Source organism: Hyaena hyaena, unplaced genomic scaffold (genome assembly GCF_003009895.1).
Source record: "Hyaena hyaena isolate Hyena2069 unplaced genomic scaffold, ASM300989v1 scaffold_801, whole genome shotgun sequence".
NCBI lineage: Eukaryota > Metazoa > Chordata > Mammalia > Carnivora > Hyaenidae > Hyaena > Hyaena hyaena.
The window spans coordinates 507,218-535,060 of NW_024081435.1; the positions used below are offsets into that span (position 1 = coordinate 507,218).

Consider the following 27,843-nt stretch of genomic DNA (forward strand, 5'->3'; position numbering starts at 1 on the left):
CTGTACATACGTATACACAAACCCAGGGAAGAAATGGATGGGTATAACTCAGCTAGGTACAGAAGTCTCTCCAGGTGGCAGCTACATAGGTATGCCACGTGAGATATTTTCTTCTTTTTGCTCATGTTCTGTTTCAAAGTAAACTTAACAAATTTCAATTGTTAAAAAAATACATGATTATCTATTCAAATTTCCGACAGCAAACCTACTACCTTCTTTTTTTAAAAAATGTTTTTTACTGTTTTATTTCTGAGAGAGAGAGAGAGAGAGAGAGAGAGGCAGCGTGAGCAGGGGAGGGTCAGAGAGAGAGGGAGATACAGAATCTGAAACAGGTTCCAAGCTCTGAGCTAGCTGTCAGCACAGAGCCCGACACGGGGCTCAAACCCACGAACTGTGAGATCATGACCTGAGCCGAAGTCGGATGCTTAACCATCTGAGCCACCCAGGTACCCCAAACCGACTAACTTCTCGATAAGAGTAAGATTATTGTTAACAAAATCCTTTAAATTTTGATGCTTCCATCATATTTTAGGAACTACTTTACAGTGCTAAGCATTTTGTAATATTGAGAGTTTTCTGACTTGACATTAACCATGTCCCCTAAATACTGGTGGTACCTATTCAGTAGGTACTAAAAGGAGTGCAAATCAAGAAAGCTTCCTAATTCTATGGTGCACATATCAGATTAAAAGAAAATAAACTTGTTACTAGTAGACTACACAATTCATTTTCAAAATACTGATGATGTACCACAATTTTTTTGTTTGCATTCATACCACTGAGGTTGTCATCAGTCATGGGATTTCAGCAAAAACTTTTACATCAATTGAAATCTGAAAAGTTGGGGAGCCTGTGTGGCTCAGTCAGTTAGTCCAACTTTGTCTCAGGTTATGATCTCACAATTCCTAAGTTCGAGACCCATTATCAGGGCTCTGCACTGACAGTACAGATCCTCTGTCTCCCCCTCTCATGCATGGTGCTCTCTCTCTCTTTCAAAAATAAGCACTTAAAAAATAATAAAATAAAATAAAATCTGTAAAGTTATTATCAACACAGTAAAAATAAAGGCAATTAGCAAAAAGCCACTAGACGGAAGTTTATAAAGGCAGAACCAGCCAAAATGAGTTGGGGAGGAAAGAAGATAAATATTAAATATAAATAAATACAAATAAAGATATGAAATGGAATATAAATATTGAATATCTCCCTGATAAGGAAAAAGAGGCCATGGAAATGTAGGAAAATTTGAGAGGCAGTGTGATATTAAAGGAAACAAATAGTAAGAAAAAAGATGTGCAATTTCAGAGAAGAAACAGGTTTAGATCCTTTTGAATATTCTGGAGTATTCAAAGGTAGGAATGACCTTCAGCTTAGCTCACATGTTAAACACCATGGCCAAAGAATACTAAAATTCAAACATCTGTGAAGTTATGGCTTTTTAACCAGCAAAAGCAGAAGTATTCCCAGATTGATACAACGGAAACTTTCACTTCTTTAACTTCTGTGATGAACATTCATTCATCAAAACTGTTAATTCCAGTTACACTCTATCTAGAATACCTTAGTACTTTGTTTCCCACTTAATATTTTATATACCCAAACTTTTGTTCCAGGCATCCCAGGGCTTTCCATGCACACACACATAACCTCCACCTCCCTAGCCATGTCACATGACCCCTGTCGCTATTTGTGTGACTCTCTTAACCATACGCAGCTTAATTTTCATCTATCATAATGAAGTTAGTGGTACATTTTCCCGCCCTTCCAAGTCATTTGCACCTGTATCCATTTATTCACCAGCACCCTATTAACTTGTATTTCTCCAAAAGCCACCTGGAGACTTAACTGGAACCACACCTGTGATTTATAAACAAATATGCCATAACACATTTGGGAGTTTAATCTCACCCGGTTTATTTAATACCTATGTGCAATTTAATTTCAGTAAAATGTTATGTTTACCTGAAATAGTTCTTGGGGAGGCAGAGTTTTAAAAAGAGGAAGAATTGATTAAAGTGCAAGAATAATCTTTTTTTGGAATCCAGGAAACTAAATGGCGTATGTGGAAGCACACAATAGATTACAAAAATCTGCGCTAGGCGGAACAGGCTTTCTATTCTAATTTCCTTGATTGCTTAAGGATTCCACATATGTAGAATTAAAAAAAAAAATACTTCATCCTCAAAAGACTTCCAACTTTGGCCATTATGAATATCTTGTCAAAGCCAAAAATAGCCACTTGTGCACCTGTTTCAGTTTTTCTCTGTCCTCTCCATTTTTACCTACATATCTTCCTATTTCTCAAACTGCTCAAGAGGAAACTGGCAATGGCTGTGCAGGGTGAGAAGCTAAATAAAGCATGTTCCCATTTTCTCAGGCCATCTGTATAGAAATGCCCAAAAGTCAACTCACCTTTATCATGGGGCTGAAACCACCTTTACTAAAAAACTGGCCTACTTTCCAGTAAGAAGAGAGAGTAAAAGTAAGTGGTTCTTCTCTGTCTTTGGGAGAAACGGTTATGTTTTCCATAAACCAAAGCATCATGAGTTAATTGTATTAGAAAAGATGTTATTATTATCATTCTTCTTACTTTATTAAATGAAGAAATGAAATCCCCTGTGTTTGGAAGTGACTGACAGCCAAGTGATTAAAGAATTAAGAAATGAACACGTCAAGCACAGTCTTCTGATCCGTCTCTGCAGAATCACTTTCTGAAATGTTTTGTTTTGTTTGTTTTAACCAGAAAACCAATATTCTTGCTTTCTGGTTCTATACATCCAGCCCCTATGCAGGAGAGGTGGCCCATTTCCGCACTGAGTATCCAAGAGAGAATGACAGTAGTTCGTATCTTGGGGAAGGGCAATTGCAGAGTATTTATTTTTTTTTAAATGAAAATGCAAATCATCCCCTTGCCTTTCTAAGTCAAGAGTTTAGGCACTTAATGTAAATTAAATATAGAAAATCCTAAAACTTATCCGATGGTTTGGAATGAATTAATGTCATTATAGGCCTTATTTATTTGCCTTATTTGTGGGCTAGGTGACAAGGGGTGGGGGCGGTAGCCCCAAACTACTTATCTGAGAAACTGAAATGCAAATTAGAGGGAAACATAGGGTATAAAAATAGACTATTAGTATACAATGAGTAATGCTGAATGCCCAAGAATCCTTCACAGTGCAATTGAAACGCGTTGCAGATTATTAAAAAAAAAAAAAAATCCAGAGTGGAAATTTGAATCAGGTAAAATACGTGCATGCACACACACAGCAGAACTGACTATAATCATCAAAATATTACCTGCCTAGAAAGAACACTGTTTTCACCAGTTACTTAACAGTAGATACTGGCAGTAAATAGCAATTAAAAAAGTGAATGAGTGATATAAGTAAGGATCTTAAGCTCAACTGATAAACTCTCATTATCATAGTTATATAGACCCCTCCCCCCCAAAAAATCAACAGGATTTTAAAATGCAGTTCAAAAAAAAAAGTTTGGTTCTATAATAAGAAAACAGGCTGCACACACTGTGAATACTGATGGCCCAGGAGAAGCTGGAACAGCACTTTTTCTGGCAAACTCTACCAGCTGTGGCCAGTGGCACTGAGCTCTTGCAGTACCTTCTGAATGCCAACTGGCTATGACTTCTTCCTGTCTGCCTCTCCAAGAAAACAATCAGTGTTAACTCCAGTTGGTTATATTATTGATTTTGGTTACTTAAACAGATTTATAATGAAGGAAGACTATAAATAATGTTATCAAGAGTTTCTGTTGGTTCTATATTAAGACTATGAAAATATTTACCATATATACTCATTAAAAGGTTCCCCAAACATTTCCTTGTGAAGAAATTCGCTGAAATAAAGTTAATTAAAAGTGCACAGGTATTTGTTCTATACCATAAATTGGTTACATGAAAAAATAGTTACATGAAAATTGATTAAAACTGTTGCCATCTTGAAATCAAGGGGCATCAACAGACCATATTTAACTTGCATCCTTCTTCAAATAATTGTTTTTGAAAAACCATGAAGTAATCTAAGAATTTAAACTGTTTACACAGGGTCCCATTATGAAGATGTTATTAAGGGCCACAGTCCTAAAATTGGGTTATAAGAATAAGTATAATTATTCTCATTTTTGTAATTAATTCATAATGAATTAATAGGAAAAATTAATCACCTAAACATATACAAAGATGCAAAAATAAATTTACCAAAATAAAGTATACTTAAAATAATAATGAGTCCCTTCCATGGTCCCTTACTCCATGATCTTTTGAAAAGTTGTATTACTTTACTGCAACAAAATTTTGATGATAAAAATACTTGACCCGGACCCAGGTGTCCAGGGTTATAGTCGTTCTTCTACAACACTTCAGCTGTGTGTCCTTGGGCAAGTCATTTAATTTCTCTGGACCTCATTTCCTTCTGCTGTAAACTGAGAAGGTTGTGGTTGCAAAGCTCTAAAGTTCCATCCTGTTCTAATAACCTATGAATCTGTGAGAGAGAAAGTTCATAAATATTCCATAATCTTCCTTTTACCAAAATGTTACTTCCAAATATAGATAACCTTTCATGACACAAAGCAAATGTTATGACAAGGTACTTTTCAATTAATGCAAATGTTAAAGTTACTATTTAAAACAATTCAAAAATAGAGTAGACTCTATCAAGATGTTGTGATTTCAGATATTTCAGAACACAACATGGGGATAGCATGCCAATCAAAAAAAAAATCTGAATGAAGCAAATTATTAAGTATGAATTTGAGAGAGTTCTGGAATAGTTCCAAATTCACTGTATCCTTTTCAAAATAAGCTTTTCATCAAAAGAAATACAGTAAACTCTTAAACAGAACCCATCAATTATATACATTTAAAGTATAAAAATTATTTTTTTATTCCAATCTTAGAAGATAAGTTCAATCTGACACAGAACAAATTTATATCAGTCATTCAATAAACCTTTTTCCCTCTCTTCTAACCTCTAGGGCATGGCCTATGTCACAGAACTCTAAAATAAAAATTCAAATTCAGAAAAATATGCACCCAGCTCAATGAAGAGTTCTTAATTAAAAGTACAATCACATTCATTAATGGTGTTATTACAGCCAAAGTATCCTATTTTATAAAGATGTTTAAAAACAAACCTTGGATATAAATGAATTACTTGTTAACCCCTTCATGACTCCACCAGAAAAAAAAAATTCCACTATGTGGATTCATGCTAAGAATTTATTGTAAAAGCCATCACTTCAGATTGTAATAGATAGGAAATAAGTAGAATACATGCTCTTGAATAAAATTCATAATATTACTTCACTCACGGGGCTATTCACAAGTTCTCTGCTCTGAGATTTTGAACATGAGATTCTTGAAAATTTTTATTTCCTGCCATCAGTCATCATCAGCAAATGTGGGGTAGGAAAGTGTTAGTTATATGTATCTAATGGGCATCGATTTATCACGGTCCTTTTTCCTCCAAGATAGATGGTCTGAACTTATTTTTCCATTTGGGGGAAAAATATCTAAGGAATTACTCATGACAGTTATAAATATATAGACTTTTTTAAAAAATCATGTCACATATAACTATTAAACAGTGAGGAAGCCCACAAGATGAAGCCTCTGAGTTTCTGAGTTTTGTAGCCTCTGTCTCATTTAATAGACTCTTTTTTTCTGGCTAAAGTAAATTGTTATTCTTAAAACTATTTTCCTATATAATGGTATCTTATATATCAGTATTAATAAAAATTAAATTCAAGTCCTTAAAATAATTTATAATTTGATTTAGCATCTCTAATTCTATTATTTATACCATAGGTCGTATGAAATAATTATTTTTTTAGTTTATCTAGTGAAACATGTTTACTTAAAATTATTTTGGATCTAATCACAAAAATCAAAATTATGTACAAAGAGCCAACCCAGCTGATTAGAAAACACATGCGCACACACACACACACACACAAATGAAACATTCATTACCAATTCTATGATGTATATTGTCTTAGATGATGAAAAACGTGGAAACAATAAAACTGAAAAATATGCTTTGACAATTAAAAGTGAGCAACAATAGAATGTACTCTACAGTAATTTGCTGTTGTAATATCTTATAAAAAACCTAGCATCATTTTAGATTATAAAATCAAAGTTTATCAATAATAACATATTATCTGAAGCAGAGTATCTTAAACTAAAAAAGGAGCCTAGATCTACAACAAACCATACCCAAAACCTACTGATACTGAATTTGAAATGTTGACAGATTTGTTGATTTTTGGTGATAGCAGAGTATGGAATGAGAGATGGATGGATATAAAAACTGCTGAATCCGTGGTGTACTGTAATATGGAAGGTTGTAGGAATACTATTCCCTAGGACACTTAAAATGACACACGACTAAATAAGAAAAGTCCAATGTATAAAAAAAATAGAAGAGCTGAATAAATGACTTAATAGCAGTATCATACATACACTATGCTATATTAATGATTAATATTGGTACAAACTTGGTATTTACAAGTAGGATTATGTCCCCTAATATTGAAGAGTTACAAATAAGCACGTTAGAGTTCTTCTCAATTATATAAAGAAGGAGTCAATAAAACAAAGAATGTGGCAGGAAGGCTACAGGTATTCAGAAAGGCAGATGTCAAAAGAAGTTATGTTTCCTTTTGGAAAAAAAATAAAAGTAAAAGTTTTTATGGATTTTAATTAGCCAGCTTGCAAAAGAAAGATCAGGTGAGGACTACTAATTATCACCTTCCGGCCCCACTAACACGTTGGAGTCTAGCAAAAATGCAGAAAAGGGGAAAAAAAACCTTAAAAATAAAAAATAAAAAACAAGAAAGAAAGAAAAACACTCATTCCAGGCCATTAAAAAAAAAAAAAAATCAAGGCTTCCTCCAGCATCCTTCCAACAGCTACTGACAAGATTTATCTTCAAAGAACTTTCTGGTTTACAATACAAATCTTCCCTTCTGTTACAAATTAAACCCAATTATCTGGTGAACAGTTTCCATAATAAAACTTGATAGACAGAGGAAGCAGTAACCTTTCCATTTTTTCCCCTCTCCATTTGATAGCCTGCTAGGTTTCAAGAAGTGAAAACCACTCTTACTTATCCCATTAACACATAGGTGTTGAGAGGGCATGGAAACCCCTGGAAAGATAAATGGCCTCATTTTCCTTGGATCAGGCTTTGGAGACAACTTCCAAAGATCTGAAAAAGTGCTGAAAACTCTCAGTTGCTTATTTGATCCATAAATTTAAAAACTACTATGGGAAACATAACATCTACAGAAAAGCATCATTAACTCTGGTCAATAGTATCTATAGTCATTGGTATAGCTAGTCATTGCTGAAGGACAAACTGCAAATATTCTAAGAAACACATCCATCTGTTGAGATAGCAAATAGATGAAATGCAATCACATACACTTGAGCCCTGGCCAATTCTAACTCACCCTGACAGACTGGGGCTCAGCTTTTAATCAAGCAGCTGCTCAAAGATACATTTGTGTCCCTTTAACGGTCAAACACGACTCTTGCCCAATGAGGAATTCCAGGAAATAAAGCTTATTCGAAGTCTTCGAAATGCATTTATGCGTGCCCGATATATGCACACCTCAATTACAAAATTATAAACTCTAGTTCATTCTCTGATAATACCGTACATTAGGCACATGAAATCACAAGGTGATTTCACATTACGCACATTATCAGAAGGTTTAACTAGCTAAATTCTATGGGTGCGCACTCTGCTTTGTGAAAACATCAGAGGTAATTCTAAACAAACAAAAAAACAAAACAAAGAAAAAAAAACAAAGAAAACAAGGTCACAGTTAGATTAGAACAACTTTTCCCAAATTTTCTTCACCTTAACAAGAAGGGGGATTTACCTGACCAGTCAAGAAAGGCAGATTAAAAAAAAAAATCCAAATCCATTCATACCTCATCAGGCTTTGTTCAGAACATTAAACATTAAATAATACTTTGACAACATGACGGCACCTTCTCCAGTACTAAAAGCATTATGATTAATCTTATTAAACCAGCATCTGAACCATGGTTACCATGTGATGGGCAAATAATTAGATAACTAATGACATAAATACTGTATCTACAAATGCCTATTAACGGAGCTAGTAAGGAGCAAAAGATTTCATTCTTGAAATGCCCAATACAAATTAAGAAAATTTTCCATAGAAACAAAATTACTATGCCCCCAAACACATAGCGTTTTGGTAGACTAGCCTGTGACCCTCAGTCACCTTTCCTTTTTTTTTGTTTTTAGTTCTTAACACTGTTACGACAGAAAAGAAGTTGTAAAACTTCTTTTACAAAGAACTGATAAATAAAAAATGGAATGCCATCTAGTTTTAAGTTGGAAAATTCCTATATTCCCACATATTTAGAAGTAAAGAGTAATACTTTCTTCTTCCTTACACAGTTCATGAAACATTTAAGAAAAAAGGCTCACTGAGCATAAGGAAAAGTTAAAGTGGAATATATAGGCCACATCCTGTTTTAAGGATGATAATAAAGAAGAAAACAACATTTGAGTTAGACATACAAATGAGACATTTTGGACTGTTATTCTTAAGAACTGGGAAGGGATTTATTATTACAGATTTCGATATTATTCTAGACAGAACCAAGTCTTAGCTTCAAGGTGATTTCACAAATAACTGGTGTCAAAATCTCCTGGACACTTTTCCCTACTTTGGAATATGAAACTCTGGGGGAAAAACCTTCCATGTCTAGATAATCACAAAATCAGGAGGAAAGCTTCCTCTGATGCTTATAAAACTATGTTTTATGCCGTATTATCATTAAAAGCACAGAAATGGTGCCAACGCTAATAGGGAGTCATTAATTCTTTTCAGAGGCCAGAACAGTATTTTGGAAAATGCTGGTTAACAAATGCAATTCCCTTCCTTTTTTGAATGATTGGCCAAGAATTTACATACCATATTCTGGAGAAGATCATTTTTGACAGAAGGAATCGTCATGGCAAGAGTATACAAATACAGGGCCATATGGTGTCCTTTCTTGAGATAAGAGGCAAAAGGCAATAAGCCTGATGCCCTTAGGAGTTTATTCCCTTCCTGACTTATGGACTGGATGCTGCCCATGTTAACGTATAAAATAAGACCACGCACACACTGTACTAATCACACACAGGGACCTCTGCCATTATCTCCACTGTGTAGCATTGTCCTCTGTTTAATTCTACTCTGTTTTAGTTCCAGCCAAAGACTCACATAAAAACATGTTTCCGTACATGGGACTCTCAACCAGCCACATTCTTTCACCGCGTCAATTATTTCTTGAGAATAAACCTTCTTCACCTTTGTCCCCCAATCCTAAAATAATGACTCTGCTCTACAAGCTGGTGGGCTGACCTCCCTAAGGTTATCAGGAGAGGGATAATGAACCTACATGCTCTCGAGGTACTTAATGGTAGCCCGACAATACCCTTCTGCTGTCAAAAGGACAGTGACAAACATGAAGTAAATGTGCAAAGTAAGTGCTACGGTGAATTTGTTATTTACTATATCACGAGTTCAATGGGAAAGAGTCTATGCTTATGCAGGTTGCATTGGAAACTGAGGCCAGAGGGAGGTGGCTGGACTTGGCCAAAGGAATCCAGCTGCATCAGACAAAGCTGGCTACAGAACCCCAACCGCTATTTTCCAAACTGTGGCTTCTCTTCACCTGGCCACACTATCTCCAAGGTCCATTTTGTAGAAGCAGAAGGACTCCAGGAAGTCAGGCTGAACTGGGTTAGTGTGGCAGAGAAATTAAAGAGGATGATAAAGAAAGAACATGCCCATCTTGACAGTCTGGGCAGAGTCACAGAAGGCGGGCCTTCTTGCTTCGTTCTCTAAGGGGAAGAGAGTTCCTATCAACTCTCTTATGAGTTCCCAAGGTTCTTCAGTGGCTCGCCTGGCCTACTTACAGGCCTTGGAAACAGGCAGGACAAACACTGCCTGGGAAGAAAACAGCAGAGCAGGACTTCTATTATCAAATCTCAAAGCCTCGGCAGGTCGGCCTCAGCCTCACCCTCCCTCCTGGAGCCTGCCTGCTGACCTAGATGGAGACGCGTCAGAGCGTGTGAGTCGCACGCGCACGTGTACGTGTGCCCCTCATCCCCACCCCAGCGGCCCAATCTCACATTCCTTCCTTTCTCTTTGGTTTCATCTGGATTTTGGATGTTACTTAACATAACCTTGAAATAGAAGTCGCTTTTTTGAAGATTAAAAACATATGTGTTTGAGGTAATAACACTGTCCACATTTAAAAAAGAAACAACTCTGTGCTATAATTTGTGCGAGCAAAAAGAACCTCAGGAATAATCCAACCAAGACCTATCTTTTCATAAATGAAGTAACTGAGGGTCAGAGGGGCAGGTGTTGTTTCTTTGAAATTAAAACCACTGAGTTCTTAGATGTCTTGGTCCGCCTGCAACTTTTTAAATGAGAAGAGTCAAATGCAGGCAGAACACTACACTTCAGTGTTAGAGATTCAAATTTTGGCTTAACCTGTGCTGTCCCTTAGCACAGAGATGTGAAAAAGGGGTTTACTTTCTTTATTTTTATTTCTTTATTTTCAGGGAGACAGAGTGTGCACGTGAGTGGGGTCAGGGGAGAAGGGTGGTAAGAGGGAGAGGGAAAGAGAATTTTAAGTAGGCTCTGCGCCCAGAACAAGGCTTAATCCCGCAACTATGAGATCATGCCCTGAGATGAAATCAAGAGTCTGTCACTTAACCAACTGAGTCACCCAGGTGCCCCGTACGGGTTTACTTTCTTTAAACCCAGCTTACTAATAGGCACCATGGAAAGACAAAGAGCTTGAAGGAGATGATCTCTAGAGTTTTTCCCCTCAGACCTAAAGTTCTGTGATTCTGTTCCATGCTGAACAAGAATAAGCAATACGAATAGTGTCAATAGTTTCACTGCATTCACAGTGAGTGCTTTCAAAATTTTAAGCGAACCAAGTTTTATAAGTGTACGCTTATGTCTTACGTATTTGCCTTCCCAGCCTCTGTCACACATACATATTTTTATACCCACAAAACTAGAAGGACAGTTTGACCTTAGCATTTAAGGGTAACGGACAATGAGCCTGACAATTAGCTGTTAAGAGTTAGATATATTTAGCATCTAAGAAATGTACTATCAGTACACTGAAAGTATTTGGAAAGTTTCGTCATCAGTAGATAGAGCATGAATCATGTCTGTGTCACTAGCCGACCACTTGTCTAATCTCTTCCACTGTGAATGCAAGACGCCGTGTCTCCAGAGCTGGTTTGTTTCATATTTCAGCCCCATGGTCACAGACAAATGCGCTGATCCAAAATAAAACCTGACTTTCTGCACTCGCTGTCCTCAAATGGGTCAGTGGTGCCTCAGCCTGCAGAATTCCACACTGTGATCTTACTGAGCAGAAAAGCCTTCCATGGAGCCCTCAGCAGTAAGGACACCAAATGGTCAATGAGAGGCCAGACCCAAATTCCTTTGAAGGAGGCACCAAGGTGATGGATTCCACAAAAGGCTGCAAAGTTTATGGAGAGCTTCACTAAAGCTGCAAACACTCTTAAAAGAAATTACCAGTCTGGTTTAAAAAAAAAAAAAAAAAAGTTTCTTAAGACTAAATTGTAATGTTCATTTGGTCATCTTTTAATATTCAATAACCTTTACTTCCATGAAGTAAAGTATGAGACCTCTTCTAAATGCTCTCCAATTTGTACTTCAGGATTTATTTTAAAAGAAGTAGAAGAAAAAAAAACACAACTTCTTGAGGATCCTTGCCCACATTCAAAGTAGAAGGTTTACAAACTCAAACAAGTAGATCAAAAAAAAAAAGAAACCTCAGATCAAAGCCCGTACTTTAAGACCCCTTATCTCTGCAGTCTGGCAAGCAAACAATACACAGACATTCAAAGTGTGTCCACTAATTCTCTTAGGGAAGAAAAGCCAATGGCACAGAGACAACACAGGAAAGAAAATCAAGGAGGCCAAATATGCAGAATGAACAACAAAAAATTGTGTAAATATATACATCTTTTTTGTGTTAAAATTTAAGACTGCTAGAGGTGTCAGTAAAAGTACAGGGAAGTAGTCATAGAACGTGAAGAAAGTATTCTTTCAACACCACCTGTATTTTTGAAGCCTTGAGTAAAATACTGAATTTGGGTGCTAAGCATACACAGTCTAAAGCTGTGCTGCCCAATGGAAATATTATATGAGTTGCATGTGTAATTTTAAAGTTTCCAGCAGCCAGTTTAAAAAGGTGAAAGGAAGTTGGTGAAATTAATTTAAATAGTGTATTATAGTTGGGGTGCCTGGGTGGCTCAGCCGATTAAGCATCTGACTTTGGCTTGGGTCATGATCTCACAGTTCGTGGGGTCGAGGCTCATATTGGGCTCTGTGCTGACAGCTCAGAGCCTGAAGCCTGCTTCAGATTGTGTCTCCCTCTCTCTGCTCCTCCCTTGCTTGAGCTCTGTCTCTCTCTCAAGAGGAAATAAACATTAAAAGAAAATTTAAATAGCATAGGATATTTAACCCAACGTATCTAAAATATTATCACTCCAATTAATAATTAAGATAAAGAGGAGACATTTTATATTCATTTTTTGTACTCAAGTCTTCAAAATCTGGAGCAGCCACATTATAAATGCTCCAAAGCCACACGTGGTTGATGGCAATCACACTGAACAGAACAGTGAAATACATACACAATTGTCTGGAATGCAGAAGTGTCAATATTTGTATGTGTTTACCAAAGACGTGCCACAAACATTCTCTGCTGCTTGAGCTGCCTAAGAAGGAAAGGAAGGTAACACACAGAGAGAGAGACATTAGGCATAAACAAAATGTGAATGATTTAAATTTAGACTTTAGAAAGAACTTCATAGCTACTGGGCCTGAAACACTTTTACTGTAGGCATTTATATGGAATCCTCTTGCTTGGAACACTGTATACAATGAGCATGATTTTTAAAACTAACTTTGAATTAGCTCTAAAAAACAAGACAGGGAATATGGAAAACTACTGCTATATATTCCTCCAAGCTTCTAATGATAACCTCTAACGTATATAAATTACCTTCCCTAGAAGACTGAGTTGTTTATACTAATAGCAAAGGAACATAGTGAAGATAAGCATTTTCCTCTTAAAAAAACAAAGGAAAAATGACAGTATATCGAAAAAGGGAAAAGAGTATGTAAAACAAGAGCAGTCATTTGGAAACAAATCAGATTTCATAGCATTTAGTACTGTTATCCTCTGCTCCAACAATTAAGATGTTAGGTGGGATAAGATCCAAAGGCATTTCCAGTTTATTCCAGGCCTGTTTATTCACCCACTAATTTATTTTTTCCACTGATTCTCCAACATACATTTGTAGAGAAACATTGTGTTCAATGAGAAAAAAAATAAGTGATTAAATATTTCATATCTGGATCATTTAAGCTTTTATATGACTTGTTGATAACTGAGGAACAATAAAATGGGCTTTCGTTTCATTTAAACTGTGTTCTTCTGCTTTAACTTCTATGCCATGTAGCTGTCAAGGATGATTTTACTAATGGCTCACCTATCAAGCTATAGTTCAGTGCTGACATTATCTAGATTTGGTATCAGTAAAATACTTAGGTTACTATGTCATGAGAGGTTTTAGTTATGTGGCTTCTAAATTTTGAGGCCTTGAATCTGTTATTAATATGCCATGACCTTCGGCACATTGGAACCTTTGGCTCAGTCTGTCTGTCTTCCAGTCTTCTAAAAATATCAATGGAATACTTTCCATCTAAATTGTAGGCTGCCTTCATAAAGGAAAGCAAATATTTGGAAAATATCTTGCAATGAACAGTGTTAAGGTTAGCTCCCGTTTGTCAAAAACGTCTCAGCCCTTAGTGGTTCTCAACCATTATCTTGCCTAATCCAGCTGAGGATATTACAAATCCCCAAGAATAACAGGGAGTCCTAAATGATGATTCAAAGTGATGATCTAAGGGGAGAGTGCCACCCCCCACACTGTCGCTGATGGAGAATGTGTCTTATTTGTTAAAATTCACTGAGTCAAGAACCTTGTGTCAGGAGTTTTCAGCCTCTACTTGAAGCCTGGGAATCGTGACTCTAAGATCTTATAGAAAGTTCCTGGCAAAGATCTCCCTATACACTATGAGCCACAGGTCACTTCCATAAGAAATGCCACGGGAGAAGGGGGCATGAGTCATATCATTTTAATTCCTGCCCTATTCTTCACACCCTCTAAAGTGGAAGACACAGGAGTGTCCTTAATATGAATCATCATGCTCTTCTGGGGCTGACCACTTCAGCACCCATCAGTGACTTGGGAGAGGAAATCAAATTAGTCAGCACCTAAGGATTTTCAAACACAGGTCAGCATTTCCCACTGGTTGGTGACAAAGCTTCTCACCAGTCACTGGTATCTTTCTCAGAGGATCTCCTGATATCAGGGCCTCTGGCTGTGTAATGCTGATGGTCACCAGGGAGCCAGTCTATAGCTCTCACTAGAACCACACCAGCACCACAACAACCAATTGCTGGCCAGCTTTCCAGTTTGCCCAGGATATTCCAAAGTCAAGTAACTGCTGTTAAAATGTCTACTTCCATTATACACAAGCAAGCCTAAGTGAACAGGAATTTTTACAATGACTTTTTTTTTAAAGTTTATTTGTTCTGAGAGACATAGACAGCATGAGCGGAGGAGGGGCAGAGAGAGGGAGAGAGAGGGAATCCCAAGCAGTCTTCGTGCTGCCAGTGCAGAACCCGACACGGGGGTTCAAGCCCATGAAACCACAAGATCATGACTTGACTGAAACCAATAGTTAGATGCTCAAGCAACTGAGCCAGCTCCTACGATGACCTTTTTAAAGTGACAAAGCAAGTGGGACATCTGAACTCCACCTCACCCTATACAACGTGGTCTAGATCTGTCAAACGTGTATCACGAAAACAAGTGAACTCAAGAAATCTCATAAAATTTCAATAGTGCATTTTTGTTAGTTTCCATCCTTTCCTCTTTCAGAAGGCTTGTCCTTTACTATAGTATTTCTGGTATTAAATGGTGATGACAATTGTTTACTTAAAGCTATGGTTCTCAAATGTGGGTGATTCTGCCCTTCAGCTAACTTTTGGTAATCTTTGGAGATATTCTTGGGGCATCACAATCGGGGTATCTCAAGCAATGGTAGAGGCTGGGGATGTTGCTAAACACCAGTGCCCAGGACAGTCCAACACATCAAAGAATACCTTGTTCAAAATGTCAATAATACCTAGGTTGAGAAACCCAAGCAAAAGTCTCCACAAGGCAAACTTTTCTGAAATTTTACTCCTTTTTAAATCCCAATGACCCAAGATTGCTACCCTACAAAGGATGAGTTATTAGGGAGAGATCACTATTGAGAGAGTTTAATCACCAAATAATTTTTGGACCAGATGACTTTGAAACCTGAGTATCTAGAAGAATCATAGTAGATGATATATTTGCATTATGTTTTAAATTATGTTATTGGCCTGAACTTATTTTCTGATCAGTAGGAAGGGAGTCCCTTATCACTACACCATTTTAAATGGAGAGTGAATGATCCGCCATGGGCCTATTTTGGAAAGAACTCCCTAAAGGTCAGAGTGGTAACCAAGATGTTACCAAAGGTCACTAACATTCAAGGTTTTTCTATGAAACCAATTAATAACAAAGACTGTATGTTACACACTTTTCCCAAACAACTCTTTTTCTTCTTAGGGATTTTCACGCTATTTCCCGATTTGTCTTTGATCTTGAGCCCAGGATCCGTGTGACAGTAGACACTCAATGTTAAAGTGATTCCAAGTCTGAACTCCTGACTTCACGAACCAAACCAGACCTTAACCTGCGTTGCATGAGAGAGGCAACACTCTTCCACAGGCGGGGTAGGGCTCATTAAGCATCTTCATCTCTCACAATCTGGTTTTCATACTCTCCCTGCTGTACCAATGACAATGTATTTGAAATTAATCTTCTAACTTCTGAAGTTTGAGAAGTGGCTTGTTTATCTTACTCATGTATTTCATGCTGATATTTAATACTCCCCTGAAATTAAAATTGTTACTAACAAAAGGGGAAGCAATGACACACAAAGAGAAATCCATTTACCTCTTCGTAAAAACGGAATTGGTCTAAACAAGATTGACTGAAACTGGAAATACCAACCTCAAATTATGTAAACTACGTCCATATGCCTAGATATCGGATCTGAGGGGAATATGGACCAAAAAAAAAAAAAAAAAAAGCCCACAACTGGGACAAAGGTTCACAACCAGCAGGTCAGGAAGTCAGAGATACCCTTTCAGGCTGGCCAGCTGGTTCCTCACTCAGGAAGGATTCTCAACTGCAGGGCTGAATGCACCAAGCTCATCCAACAGCTTCACTTAAGAGCTGGTTTGAGGAGACTCTATGGAAGTGCTCCTAGAATACACAAAGGGCTCCATACTGAAACCCCAGGACTGAGAGGCTTGACATCACTAGGTCACAAAATCCACTCATGGAGAGTTTAAACTATCAAGGAAGTTATGCAGCCTTCAGATGAATCACACAGACTTGTGCACAAATCCTGCTTTTGTAGAAGGACATGGCTTTAAAAAAAGGCAGATATTTTTTATTTTGTGTTATTTTTAAGATTAAGATGACCAGTAAAATGATAATCACAGACCTGAGAGGAATCTAAGTGACCACACAGTGCAAGTCCTACACTTTATAAACGAGGCACCCACAGAGAGTACATGCCATGGTGAGATTATACTGAAGTGAGTAGCTGAGCTGGCCCTGAAACCCAAGTTTCCAGACTCCGAGATAACTGCTTTCTAGCAGGTTAGGTCACCTGTCTGTCATCTAATTAATATGTGCAATCCTGGGGTGGAGGGGTGGGGGTGGTGAACAGAGTTTCAGAGCTTTCATATATCTTAACCTAAGCACTTTGTTTGACTTAATATATTAAAAAAAAAAAAAAGCAAAGAATAGTGATGTGATATCTCCATCCTTATTTAAACCTCATCTGCCCTCCTGCCAAGTTGGGGGCGACACAGTCATTTTCTTTTCCTGTTTTTTGTCTGTTGAGTTTTGTTTTTTCTCAATGATATGATTCTACCCATGTCATGAAACAAAGTCTTTCAAGACTGCCTGTATGATAATTAATATTCACATACCTCTGTGTTAAAAGACATAGGAGTAGACTGAGGTTGGAAGAAGGGTAAGAAACAAAAGGAGAGAAGTGCGAGAGGGAAAAAGTGATTCGGAAGAAATGCTGATTGTGCCACATGCCCTGACACATGTTTACAGCCAAGAAAGGTATTCCATCTGCTATTATACAGGATTTTTTAAAGATTATTTATTCTTTCAGTAATATCTACACTCAACATGGGGCTTGAACACACGATCCCAACATCAAGAATCACATGCTCTTCAGACTGAGTCAGCCAGGTACCATTATTATACGTGATTTTCAATAGTAGTAATTTTAGGCCTCATTGTTCTAATGTAATCAAAGAAAATGATCAACCTATTTCAAAAGAATGCCATTGAAAAATAAAACAAGTTCCAGAGCACGTCGGTAGCTCAGTCAGGTAAGCGCCCGACTCTTGGTTTCAACTCTAGTCATGGTTTCGACTCAGGTCATGGTTCCACAGTTCATGGGACTGAGCCTTTTGCTAGGCTCTGAGCTGAAAGGGTAGAGCCTGCTTGAGATTCTCTCCCTCTCTCTCTCTGCCTCTCCCTTGCTTATGCTTTCTCTTTCTCTCTCTCTCTCTCAAGTAATCTTTAAAAATAAATAAATAAGGGCATCTGGGCAGCTCAGTCAGTTAAGCATCTGACTTTGGCTCAGGTCATGATCTCGTGGTTCATGGATTTGAGGCCCACAACAGGCTCTATGCTGACAGCTCAGAGCCTGGGACTTGCTTTGGCATCTGTGTCTCCCCCTCTCTCTGCCCCTCCCCTGCTTGTGCTCTGGCTCTTTCAAAAGTAAATAAACATTAAAGAAAACAGAAAGAAAGAAAGAGAAAGGAAGGAAGGAAGGAAGGAAGGAAGGAAGGAAGGAAGGAAGGAAGGGAGTTCCAAGTTCTCATTAAAGAATGACAGGAAAAAAACAAAACAAAAAAAACAAAAAAATTAGGTGAACCAGTGTTCTCTTGCTGTTGTTTTATGCATTTAAGGTTTGATGAGTAGTGTGTGTGTGCACCAACTTCTGGTTGTGAGCAGTATAAAGGTCACATCAGGTTTTGCTATGTTTGAGTTAACAATAAAACCCAAAGAGTATACCTAAGGAAGGCTTAACGCCTTAATGGTTATTGATGTATCCCATTAATATGTATTACAACAATCTTTTTACTATTTAAAAAATATTTTTTAGAAAGAGAGGGTGTGCAATGGAGGGAGAAGAGCAGAGGCAGAGAGAGAATCTTAAGTAGGATCCATGCTCAAAACAGAGCTCCCATGTGGGGTTTAATCCTAAAACCCTGGGATTATGACCTGAGCTGAAATCAAGAGTTCTCGAATACTCAGCTGACTAAGCTACCCAGGCACCACAGCTCCTTTACTTCTTAATATATTTTTAAATATTTATTTATTTATTTTGAAAGAGAGAGAGAGAGAGTGAAAGCAGGGGAGGGGCAGAGAGAGAGGGAGAGAGAGAATCCCAAACAGGCTCCACACAGTCAGCACAGAGCTTGGTGTGAGGCTTGAATTCACAAAGTACAAGATAATGAAATCAACTGTCAGATGCTTAAGCAACTGAGCCACCCAGGAGTTCCCCTTCCCTGAGCTTTTTACCTCTTAAAGACCATTCCAAAAGGACACAAGTTATAGACTGATTAAATAGGAAAATTTTAAATCTGAGTTGCTTAAGAAAAGACAGTATGCATAATTACTAGCTAAAAGAACATTTTATGTAAAAAAAAAAAAAAAAAAAGGAACTTTCCAAATCCTGAAAATCACTTTTTAAATAAATATAAATAAAGTTATTTTCCTTGTTCCCTGACAAGACCGACTGATGGCGCTGGGGGCCACTTCATAATCAACAGAAAATTCAAAACCAAAAAACAATCCAAGGAACATACATAAAGAATTCGAATCCTAAGTTTCCCACCACAAAATGAAGTCTACAGCGGATTATGTTCAGAATAATAAAGAAGAGACTTTGGCACAATTTTCCCTTGATTTCTACCAGGTACCACCATTGTTGAAAGGCCAGCTTTTCACAGGGATGTATGAACACTTGTAAAAGTTTTAATGCTTAGAATTTGTGCCCAACTCATTGTGTATGTCATGATTGCAGGACCCCATTTAAGAGAGCTTAATAAAGAACTGAAATGAATGAATAAGTAAAGCAATATTCAAGGCATAATCAGACGCAGACCACCCTTAACCTGCTAGGAAACAAATGGATCTCCATCAGTAATTAAGTGCCATCTTCCACACAACCAAATTCCTCAGAGATTAAAATTCTGGAATTTGAGGTCATCAAGTTTTCCAATTAAAGGAGATATCTTATGCATAATTTATAAACCATTCAATAATGCCTTAGTATTGAGTAATATTGAATGGACATTCAATAAGTGATCTATAATAATGCAAGTATAAAAAATGGCATGTGCTATTTATATACAGCAATTCTTTTGTGCCCTAGGACAGAACTGTAACTCAATATCCATTCTCATCTTCTAAAGCAAAAGAATTTTTAGCTGGGCACATTGAAGCTCAGAATAAAGAATTCATTTCCTTGCATTTATCTAGGTTGTTGTGACTCCTAAGAAACCTCTGGCTAATGGGATGCCGGGGTGAGTGATATGTGCAACTTCCAGATCATGCCTATAAAGAAAAAGGGCATTCTCTGCCTTTCAGCTGCTTGGACTATGAACTTGACCGTTAGCCATCTTGGAATGCAAATGAGAGTATCACTCTAGGAAGGCAAAACAGTAACAAAGAAGGAGCCTGGATCTCTGGACAACTTCATGGAGGAAAGCCACCCTACCTTCCCTGAATGCTGACTTCCAGGTGATTACATGTGAGAGAAATAAGCTTCTTTCCTAAGTTATTGTTATTTCAAGTTCTTGTTTCCCAAAGCCAAATTTGTGTTATTACCTAATTCATAAACCAAGTGAAGAAAAACTACTCTTTTTAATTATCCCTAAGTACTCTGACTAAATAATTTCTCTCTCACACACACACATATGCACGCGTACACAATGAGAACAATAGACACAGATACGCACATCTGTCCTATGTGTGTGTATAGGTCCCAATTGTTTTCAGAGGCCCAACATATTTCTTAAACTCGATCTCCCTAATGCATTCGTCTGCACAGGATGCTTTAAAATATGACTAGTTGAGAATTTGAGCGAAGAACTGACAGAATATTCAATAATTTAAAAGATACAGATTTTAATACGTAAGTTGTATGCATCACTTAGTCTTCTCCCAAAGTTTTGCTGTTATATAGTCATAGACATAAAACAAACATACACCTGTTTATTACCAAAACTGATATTTCATCCAACAGTACATGGCTAGACAGTCTGTGTGTATTTACAAGATGAGACACGACCATAATAAAGAAGACAGATGAGCAGTAATATAAAAGAGATAGATATAAAAGGAAGGCATGATTTATGCCCAAGTCAGACAGAAAACCTATGATACTTCATCGACCCCATCTATCCTGTCCTAAATTGTAACCTAAAAGTGAAAGAACAGTATTGAAGAAATACTCAGACACATACACAGGTCATCCCTGGACACAGATATCACCCAGACAATCATGAAGTTGTCTTATTGTTTTTATTTCCTTTGAGAACCATTTCCTGATTAGAAAATTAAAATTGTTTATCAAAGGTTTCAGCCCTTCTCAAGAGAAAACCCCTTTGGCCACGAGTGTAAACTTTCACTCAAGGAATTCAACTGTACCCACAGGCACCAAGTCAGCTGATAGCTAATAGGCTCATTATAAGTCAAGAACAAATAAAGAAATCCATGGAAATCGCAGTGAAACACTAATGTTATCCTGTGCAGTTTCACCTAAGTAGTCAGTACCTAGAATATATTTTACTCAACAACCTGCTTTCAATCAACTAAAAACGACCACAAAAAATCCTCAGCCTTTTGGTTACTCGGAGGTGAAGGGTCAATAGAAAACACCTAAATAAACGACATTGTCCAGCACATCATTACAAATGACATGTGAAAACGTGAATGTTTTCTTACAGAAACACATATTTTCATCTTAACCACCCTATTTACACTATTCTCAGGGGCCTCAAGGACTGAGCCTTCATGGAACACAACCTTTTCATTATGTCTCGTTTTTCTTGGCTCCTCTGCAGTGTTTCAACTCTTTGGCCATTCCTTAATTCTTGAGATTTTCTTGTCCTTAACTTCTGTTGTTCCCTCCAATCTCCTTCAGCTCCATATTTGGGGCTCATGATTCAGTCCTGTGCATTCTTGTTTTTTTTTTTTTCCCTGCTCTACATTCTAGCCTCAAAGTGCCAACTCTAACTATAGATTAGATTCTCAAACCTCTTCTCCAACTCTAGTCCAAGCCACAGCAATTGGATGTTCTCCCCTCAGTTACCTTTCTAACAGTCAGAATTCTTTCTTCTTTTTCATCAATCCAACAGAAATCTGAGTATTGATTCAGTGCCCTGGATTAGGGTTACCAAGAAAAACAAGGTCACTAGGGTGCTGTAAAACAAAACCACACTCACATTAGTGTGGTAAACCATAAAGGGTTGGACTGGGGGCATGAGAGCACCTATTCCCTTGGTGATACACAAAGCTGCAACATTTGACCTGGGTTATAAAAATCACAAGCAGAGAAGACGGCAGGACAGAGTGGGATAGAGGGCAAGAAGGGCGCAAGTGATATGTACAGAGGTGTGTAGAGGAGAATGGGCAGGAATTGTACACATTTTGCTCAGCAGATCTATTACCAAAAATGCCAGAAGAGCCGAATGGTCCTCCTTTATCACTCTTGACCTTTGGTCTTGATGCTTCCTTATTTTAGGTAACAGGATCAGTAATCTTCTACTTCTACTTGAAAATCATAGGCTTTCTGGTACCTCATGCCCAACAAAGGCCAAGAAGAAAATCCCAGTTAGTTTCATCTAATTCATGCCTACATTTTAAGGCCAACCTCAACTGCCATGCCTCTAGGAAGCTTTCCCGAGTCTCCACACAGACACAAGTAATTGCTCCTTCAGGGGTCCCTAAATACTTCCATGTTCTGTGTTTGCACTCAGCACCACGATTTCATAGGCAGCTCACAGAGGGCATAACTATTTACATTTGTATTTGCACCACAGTGTTTTTACTCAAAGGTGCTGCCTCTTTTCCAAGTATGGTTTTGTTTCCCACTCATCTCTACGTTGTCTCTTCTCTTAGAGTATTTTAACAATCTCATACCACTCTATTAGTGAAGTCATCATAAATTAAGTTAGCTAAGTTTTCTTTTATTTTTTTTTAATTAATGGACTTCATGGAAGAAAGGGGGCCTAGGCCATTTGCCAAATTCCTTCCAAGTTTAGAATTCTAGTCTTCCATCTTACAAATATGGTTGACTACAAATTATTACTGTTAAGATTTCTAATTATAAGATACTGAGAAGTAAACTTTTAAATCAACACTTTATAAGGAGATTTCTCTAAACTTTCTTCCTTTTTTTCTCCAAACTTCCTTAAACAGAACTCTTCTTAGCACACTAGAAGTCATGTACTTTATTCTTGCCTAAGAATATAAACATTGTCCTACAATGCTTAACTAGAAACTAAAAAACAGAAATTCTTCAATAGGCCTTATGTTAATGATTTAACTATCTCCTACTGAAAATAAGTAATTCTTATAAATAGGACAACCTGCAATGAGATAAGATTTTTCAGCGAAAACAATCTTAAGACATTTCTGGGTGATGATGAGAATTCATTAAAAAAAAACATACGAAGATATAATGATTAACAAGGTGACAAGCTGTGTTTTAGCACCTTATATAAGGAATCGATTTTCACGTCTCAGTGCTGCCTATCTCAATACAAGTGTTAGAAAATGATACCCCAAATACTCCAAACACTACTCCAAATACATAGAGGCTTTTAAGGCTAAGATGGAAAGTATTAAAAAGTCTCATTAAGAGAAAATCCTGAACAAAGCATAAAGGCACAAAAAGAAAGTACAAGAGATTCCAATTTGTTTTATTCATGCTGCATATAAATGAATCTATGTTAAAATGACAATTGACAGATTACTTCTCCAATGCTTTGATAATCCATACACTTCCCACAACCACGCTGCTAACCTGTGGGCATACTTTTGTAAAACGAAAGATTTTAGTCAAAACCATTAAGCACCAATCATCTTAGGTGATTAAATCATAGATATTAAATGAAACAGTATTTTGCTGATACTTGATTTTTCTTTCCTGGATCACATGGCTTCTCTTCACTCCTCCTTCATTATTTTTGAGGACTGGGGAGTGAGTTTTGTGGAGCTTGCCCGGAGGGGGCTCAAAAGTGCTGCTCCGTCCTGGGTAATGAGAAAAAAAAAAACCCTCAACCATAATTTTGATTGTGCTTTAGAACAGGAAAACAGACACCTTCCTAGCCGGGCAGTGACGCGTGGAAGGGAACTGGAACACGGACTTCATTACACTGTATTGATCTCACTAAATAAAGGGTTCTAAATGTATTGATCAGCTTGGATTAAACCCCTAACTGTTTGCAGGACCGCGTACGATGTGAAAGCCGGTTCACTGAAGAAGGAAGAACAGAAAGCACTTTTGTTCTTGGCCAGCCACAGAGCAGCATTTTACACTAAGTAGTAGATTAACATGATTAAAATAATAGACAGCATTCAGTTAGAGAACAGGCAGGGAGATAAAACTTGTGTTAAATTCAGAGATTTCTCAGATTTAAAAATGACATGATAGTAACTTTAAGGTAAAGTGACTTTTAAGAGGAATATTTTCTTTACATATTTCTAAACAGAAAGGCAATTTCGTCTCCTTAATACGGTTGTTCCCTTGAAACCCCTAAAATATGTCCGTGATGACTTTTTTCACTCTAAATACGCAGTGGCTCCCCCACCTTGTCACTTTCAATATTACTGTAAAAAGCCGAATGCAAGGAGGGGCAAATCCAAGATTAATTTTAAGGTTCATTTTGTACATCTGCTCATTTTCATTTGGAAGAACATGATTTTCTTCAAACTCAATTTTCATTCAAAATAAGCCTGAATGTGCTGCAAACTGATCTTATTACAATAAAATAATGCTGCCAAAATTTACAGGAGGCTCTACTCTCAGAAAAAGAGAAACCACCCCCCTTTATTCTAGTTTTTGGAACACAGGCCAAGCATGTGCTTCCAAATTTCGTTACTGTTCATCTTTACACTTTCAAGAAGTTCTTGATTTTAAAGCAAACAAAAGGAGAACCTAGTTGTTTTTCTAAACATTGGCCAAGGGAAAATTTCCAGAAAGCTTTTCCACCTTCCTTCCAAATTCAAAGGGTTAAGTACTCTGACCTACTACCATACTTACTCATTATTACTCCACCATGCTACTCCAAAATTTTGGTATTTAAAAGCGAGGATGGCAATGATTCGGTATTAAATCGCTACATTAATCTCTCCGACATTTCTTGTCTTTTCAACCTCACTGACGAATAATGATTCAAGTATGACTCATTTAACGAAATAAAGTAATTGGTTGTAGTTCGGCGGGGAAGGCGGGGGAAACAGCCCAGGGACTGAATCCAAACTTGAATGCAATCCAGCTCTTGGTTTAGCCTCCAAAGGGCTGTGGAATACAGTATTTTAGCCAAGTTGCTATGCCACTGAGTTTCAGTATTAAGGAGCAGACACTGCCTACTCACTGGGTTTGTTCTAAAATTTTAAGATAATTATTTGAAAACACCGTTAGATACAGATATTAGTTACTTCAAAAACTGCCTAGGGTTTAGATTCTAACATCTTTATGTCTACTTTATCGGGAGAATGCCATAGCTGTTACACAAATATTAGGGACATTTTAGTTGGAGAAGAGGAGGGGAGAGATTTCTACTTTAATATTACTATTCAGCCATTGATTCACTTAACCAATATTTACAAAGTACCTAGAATTAATAAAGTAGCTGCTGCTGCTCAATTAATACAGCGAATACAAGAACTAGTATCTGCCAGCAATGATTCCAAGGAAGACAGGAGGTGGAAGGCAGTAAAGCTCAAAGACTATATTTAAATTAATTTTCTTCTTCAAAAGGGAGCCGGGATTAAGCAGAAATCCATTGAGAAGGGGCAGTAATGAGGAAGTGAACCCAAATGCTTCCTTTATAAAAGTGTACGTATTTACCCTGATATATCACTGCATTAAATGTAACTATTAAAGTCACTTTAGAAAATGTTTCAGGTTGAAAAGGAAGATGTCGAAGAAGAAAGTCCTAAATGATCAATGTGAATATTTAATTAGCACTTATTATGTGGAGGGCATTATTTTAAGGACTTTATAGATACTAACTTATTTACTCATCCTAACAGGCATGTAAAATAGGGACTATTACTATCCTCAGGAAACTGAAGGAAAGTGAAGGGACTAAATCTTGGGTATCATGTACAACCTGGAGCTCACAGCTCCTGCTTACCAAATACATACATTTACATTTAAGAAATATTTGGGGGATGTAGAAAATATGAAAGATAATTTAATCTTTTCCCTTAAGTTTGCACTGAAAATGGTAGGGGAAAATGACAACTTACTTTAAGTATAGTATCTTTATAGGGAAAGAATTAGAATCTATGGCCAACTGCATTGTCTAACACTTGGAGCTGCTAAGACTGACAGAACAAAGGTACATATTAAATAAAAAGAGGTTGTTAAAAGGCCATATTCTGTTATCCTAGGGGAAATACCTAGATGCCTATGCTTCTAAAACGGGTCAAATATTTTTAGTTTGAAGACTGTCATCATCTTGAGAAACATGGACCTTAGAAATCCAAAACTAGCGACGCCTGGGTGGCTCAGTCTATTGAGCATCTGACTCTTGCTTCTGGCTCAGGTCATGATCCCAGGGTCATTGGACTGAGCCCCATGTCAGGTTCTACACTGAGTGTGGAGCCAGTTTAAGATTTTCATTCTTTCCCTCTTTCCCCCCAACCCTTCCCTCATTCATGTACATGCACACATGCATACACTCTCTCTAAAATAATAATAATCATAATATTTAAATCCTAACTATTTGCTCAATTATATATTGTTCTTAAGTGGAAATATGAAATAAGATTTAAATAAAGTAACTGGGGGAGGTAATATGACTACATAGTAAATTTTAAAAAATCAAAATGAATCATTTCTTTAAAGTTCAGTATAGTATACACACTAGCCTGAAGATGATGGCATGTAGCCTTTGAAAAAAACAAGGAATCTTCCACATATTAATAACCGGGTGCTTGTGCAAATTCTCTAGCTTTTTCTAAATCTGTTTACTCAAGCACTTTCAAATATATATAAAATGTACCCCAACTGGTTGTTATGATAATTAAGCTAAATAGCATGTGTAAAGCCCCCTAACAGTATCTGGAACTCAAGCAAACTTGGTACACTGACATAAATATAAAATGCAGTCAGAAGGTTTCTAATCTCTTTGTCTACAAATAATTACCTTTGAAAAATATCTTACTATTGGGTAAATCTACCCAATTTTTGAATATCTGAAAAGAGAATGAGTGATATCCATCACTGATTTCAAAGATTATTGGGTGTGCTGTGCTGGATACAGGAGACAGAAGAAATGTGAATAAGACAGAGGCCATCCTGACAGAACTGCAAGATAAGTATGGAAAAGTGATGTTAGAATTGAAAGGTGGACAGAAGGAGCTAGTAGGTTCTGGAGACGCAGATCAGCACCTGCAAAGAAGGGCAATGTGACCAAATGGTATAGCCGGAACCCATCAACACAATGAGCCCAGAATGTCCAGGCTAAGGGGCAAAGAAACTGCAGAGGTATGCTCCAGAGCCAGATCCTGAAAGAAAGGGTCTTCCACAGTAGGTGGCTAGACTATCTCCTCAAGGTACTGTGGGCCCATTTAGGCCCATCGTGAGTCCTTGGGCAGGAGACAGACACAATACCTGCCTTGCATAAAGAATTCCAGCAGCAGTAGGAGAGAGAGATAGCTTAATGAGGAATTACATTATTAGAAACTTTTTAAAAAGACAAGTGCTATGTTACTTATTAATCATCTTCTTTTGTATAGGAAAAAAAAAAACCTGTCAAGTCATCCAAATCCACCAAATTGGTATGGAGGAAATAATACAAAAATCTACAGGGCTTTCCTCCAGTTCCCAGAGGAGCAGTTAGGATTTAGTTGATGGATTCAACTTTTGAGTGGCTTGGGAATTTATAAGCTTCCCCTTAATAACAGCAAATTTAAATTCTGGTAGCCATAGTGACAGGTTATCATAGCCCTATCTAAACTTTGGGAAGCAACCAACAATGCAGGGCCCTAAGGTATAGGAAAAATACTTTATCCTGAACAACAGTCAACAAGTTTTCAGTATGTATTCAAAACTACACTTAAGATGTTATATAACCTTATCAAACTAACTCTCCTTCCATTTTTTAATAAGGCAAATAATATATTAACAGAGACTGATTAAAAGACAGTAGTTTAAATAATGCCAAGTAAAGAAAATCTTCTATAAATATATAGATAGAACTAGATCTGCAAAAAACTGGGGTTTACTATGGTTGGAGATAGCACTGCCCTACTAAATAGTCCTTCAAGGCTATTTCAGTTC

General features: G+C 37.3%; 1 protein-coding gene across 2 annotated transcripts in view; it reads right to left on the reverse strand.

The window, feature by feature from the left end:
* The window catches only part of CDH2 (cadherin 2), a 212,898-nt gene that overhangs the window by 135,981 nt on the left and 49,074 nt on the right, over positions 1-27,843 (reverse strand). The gene's annotated exons all lie outside the window — the stretch shown is intronic.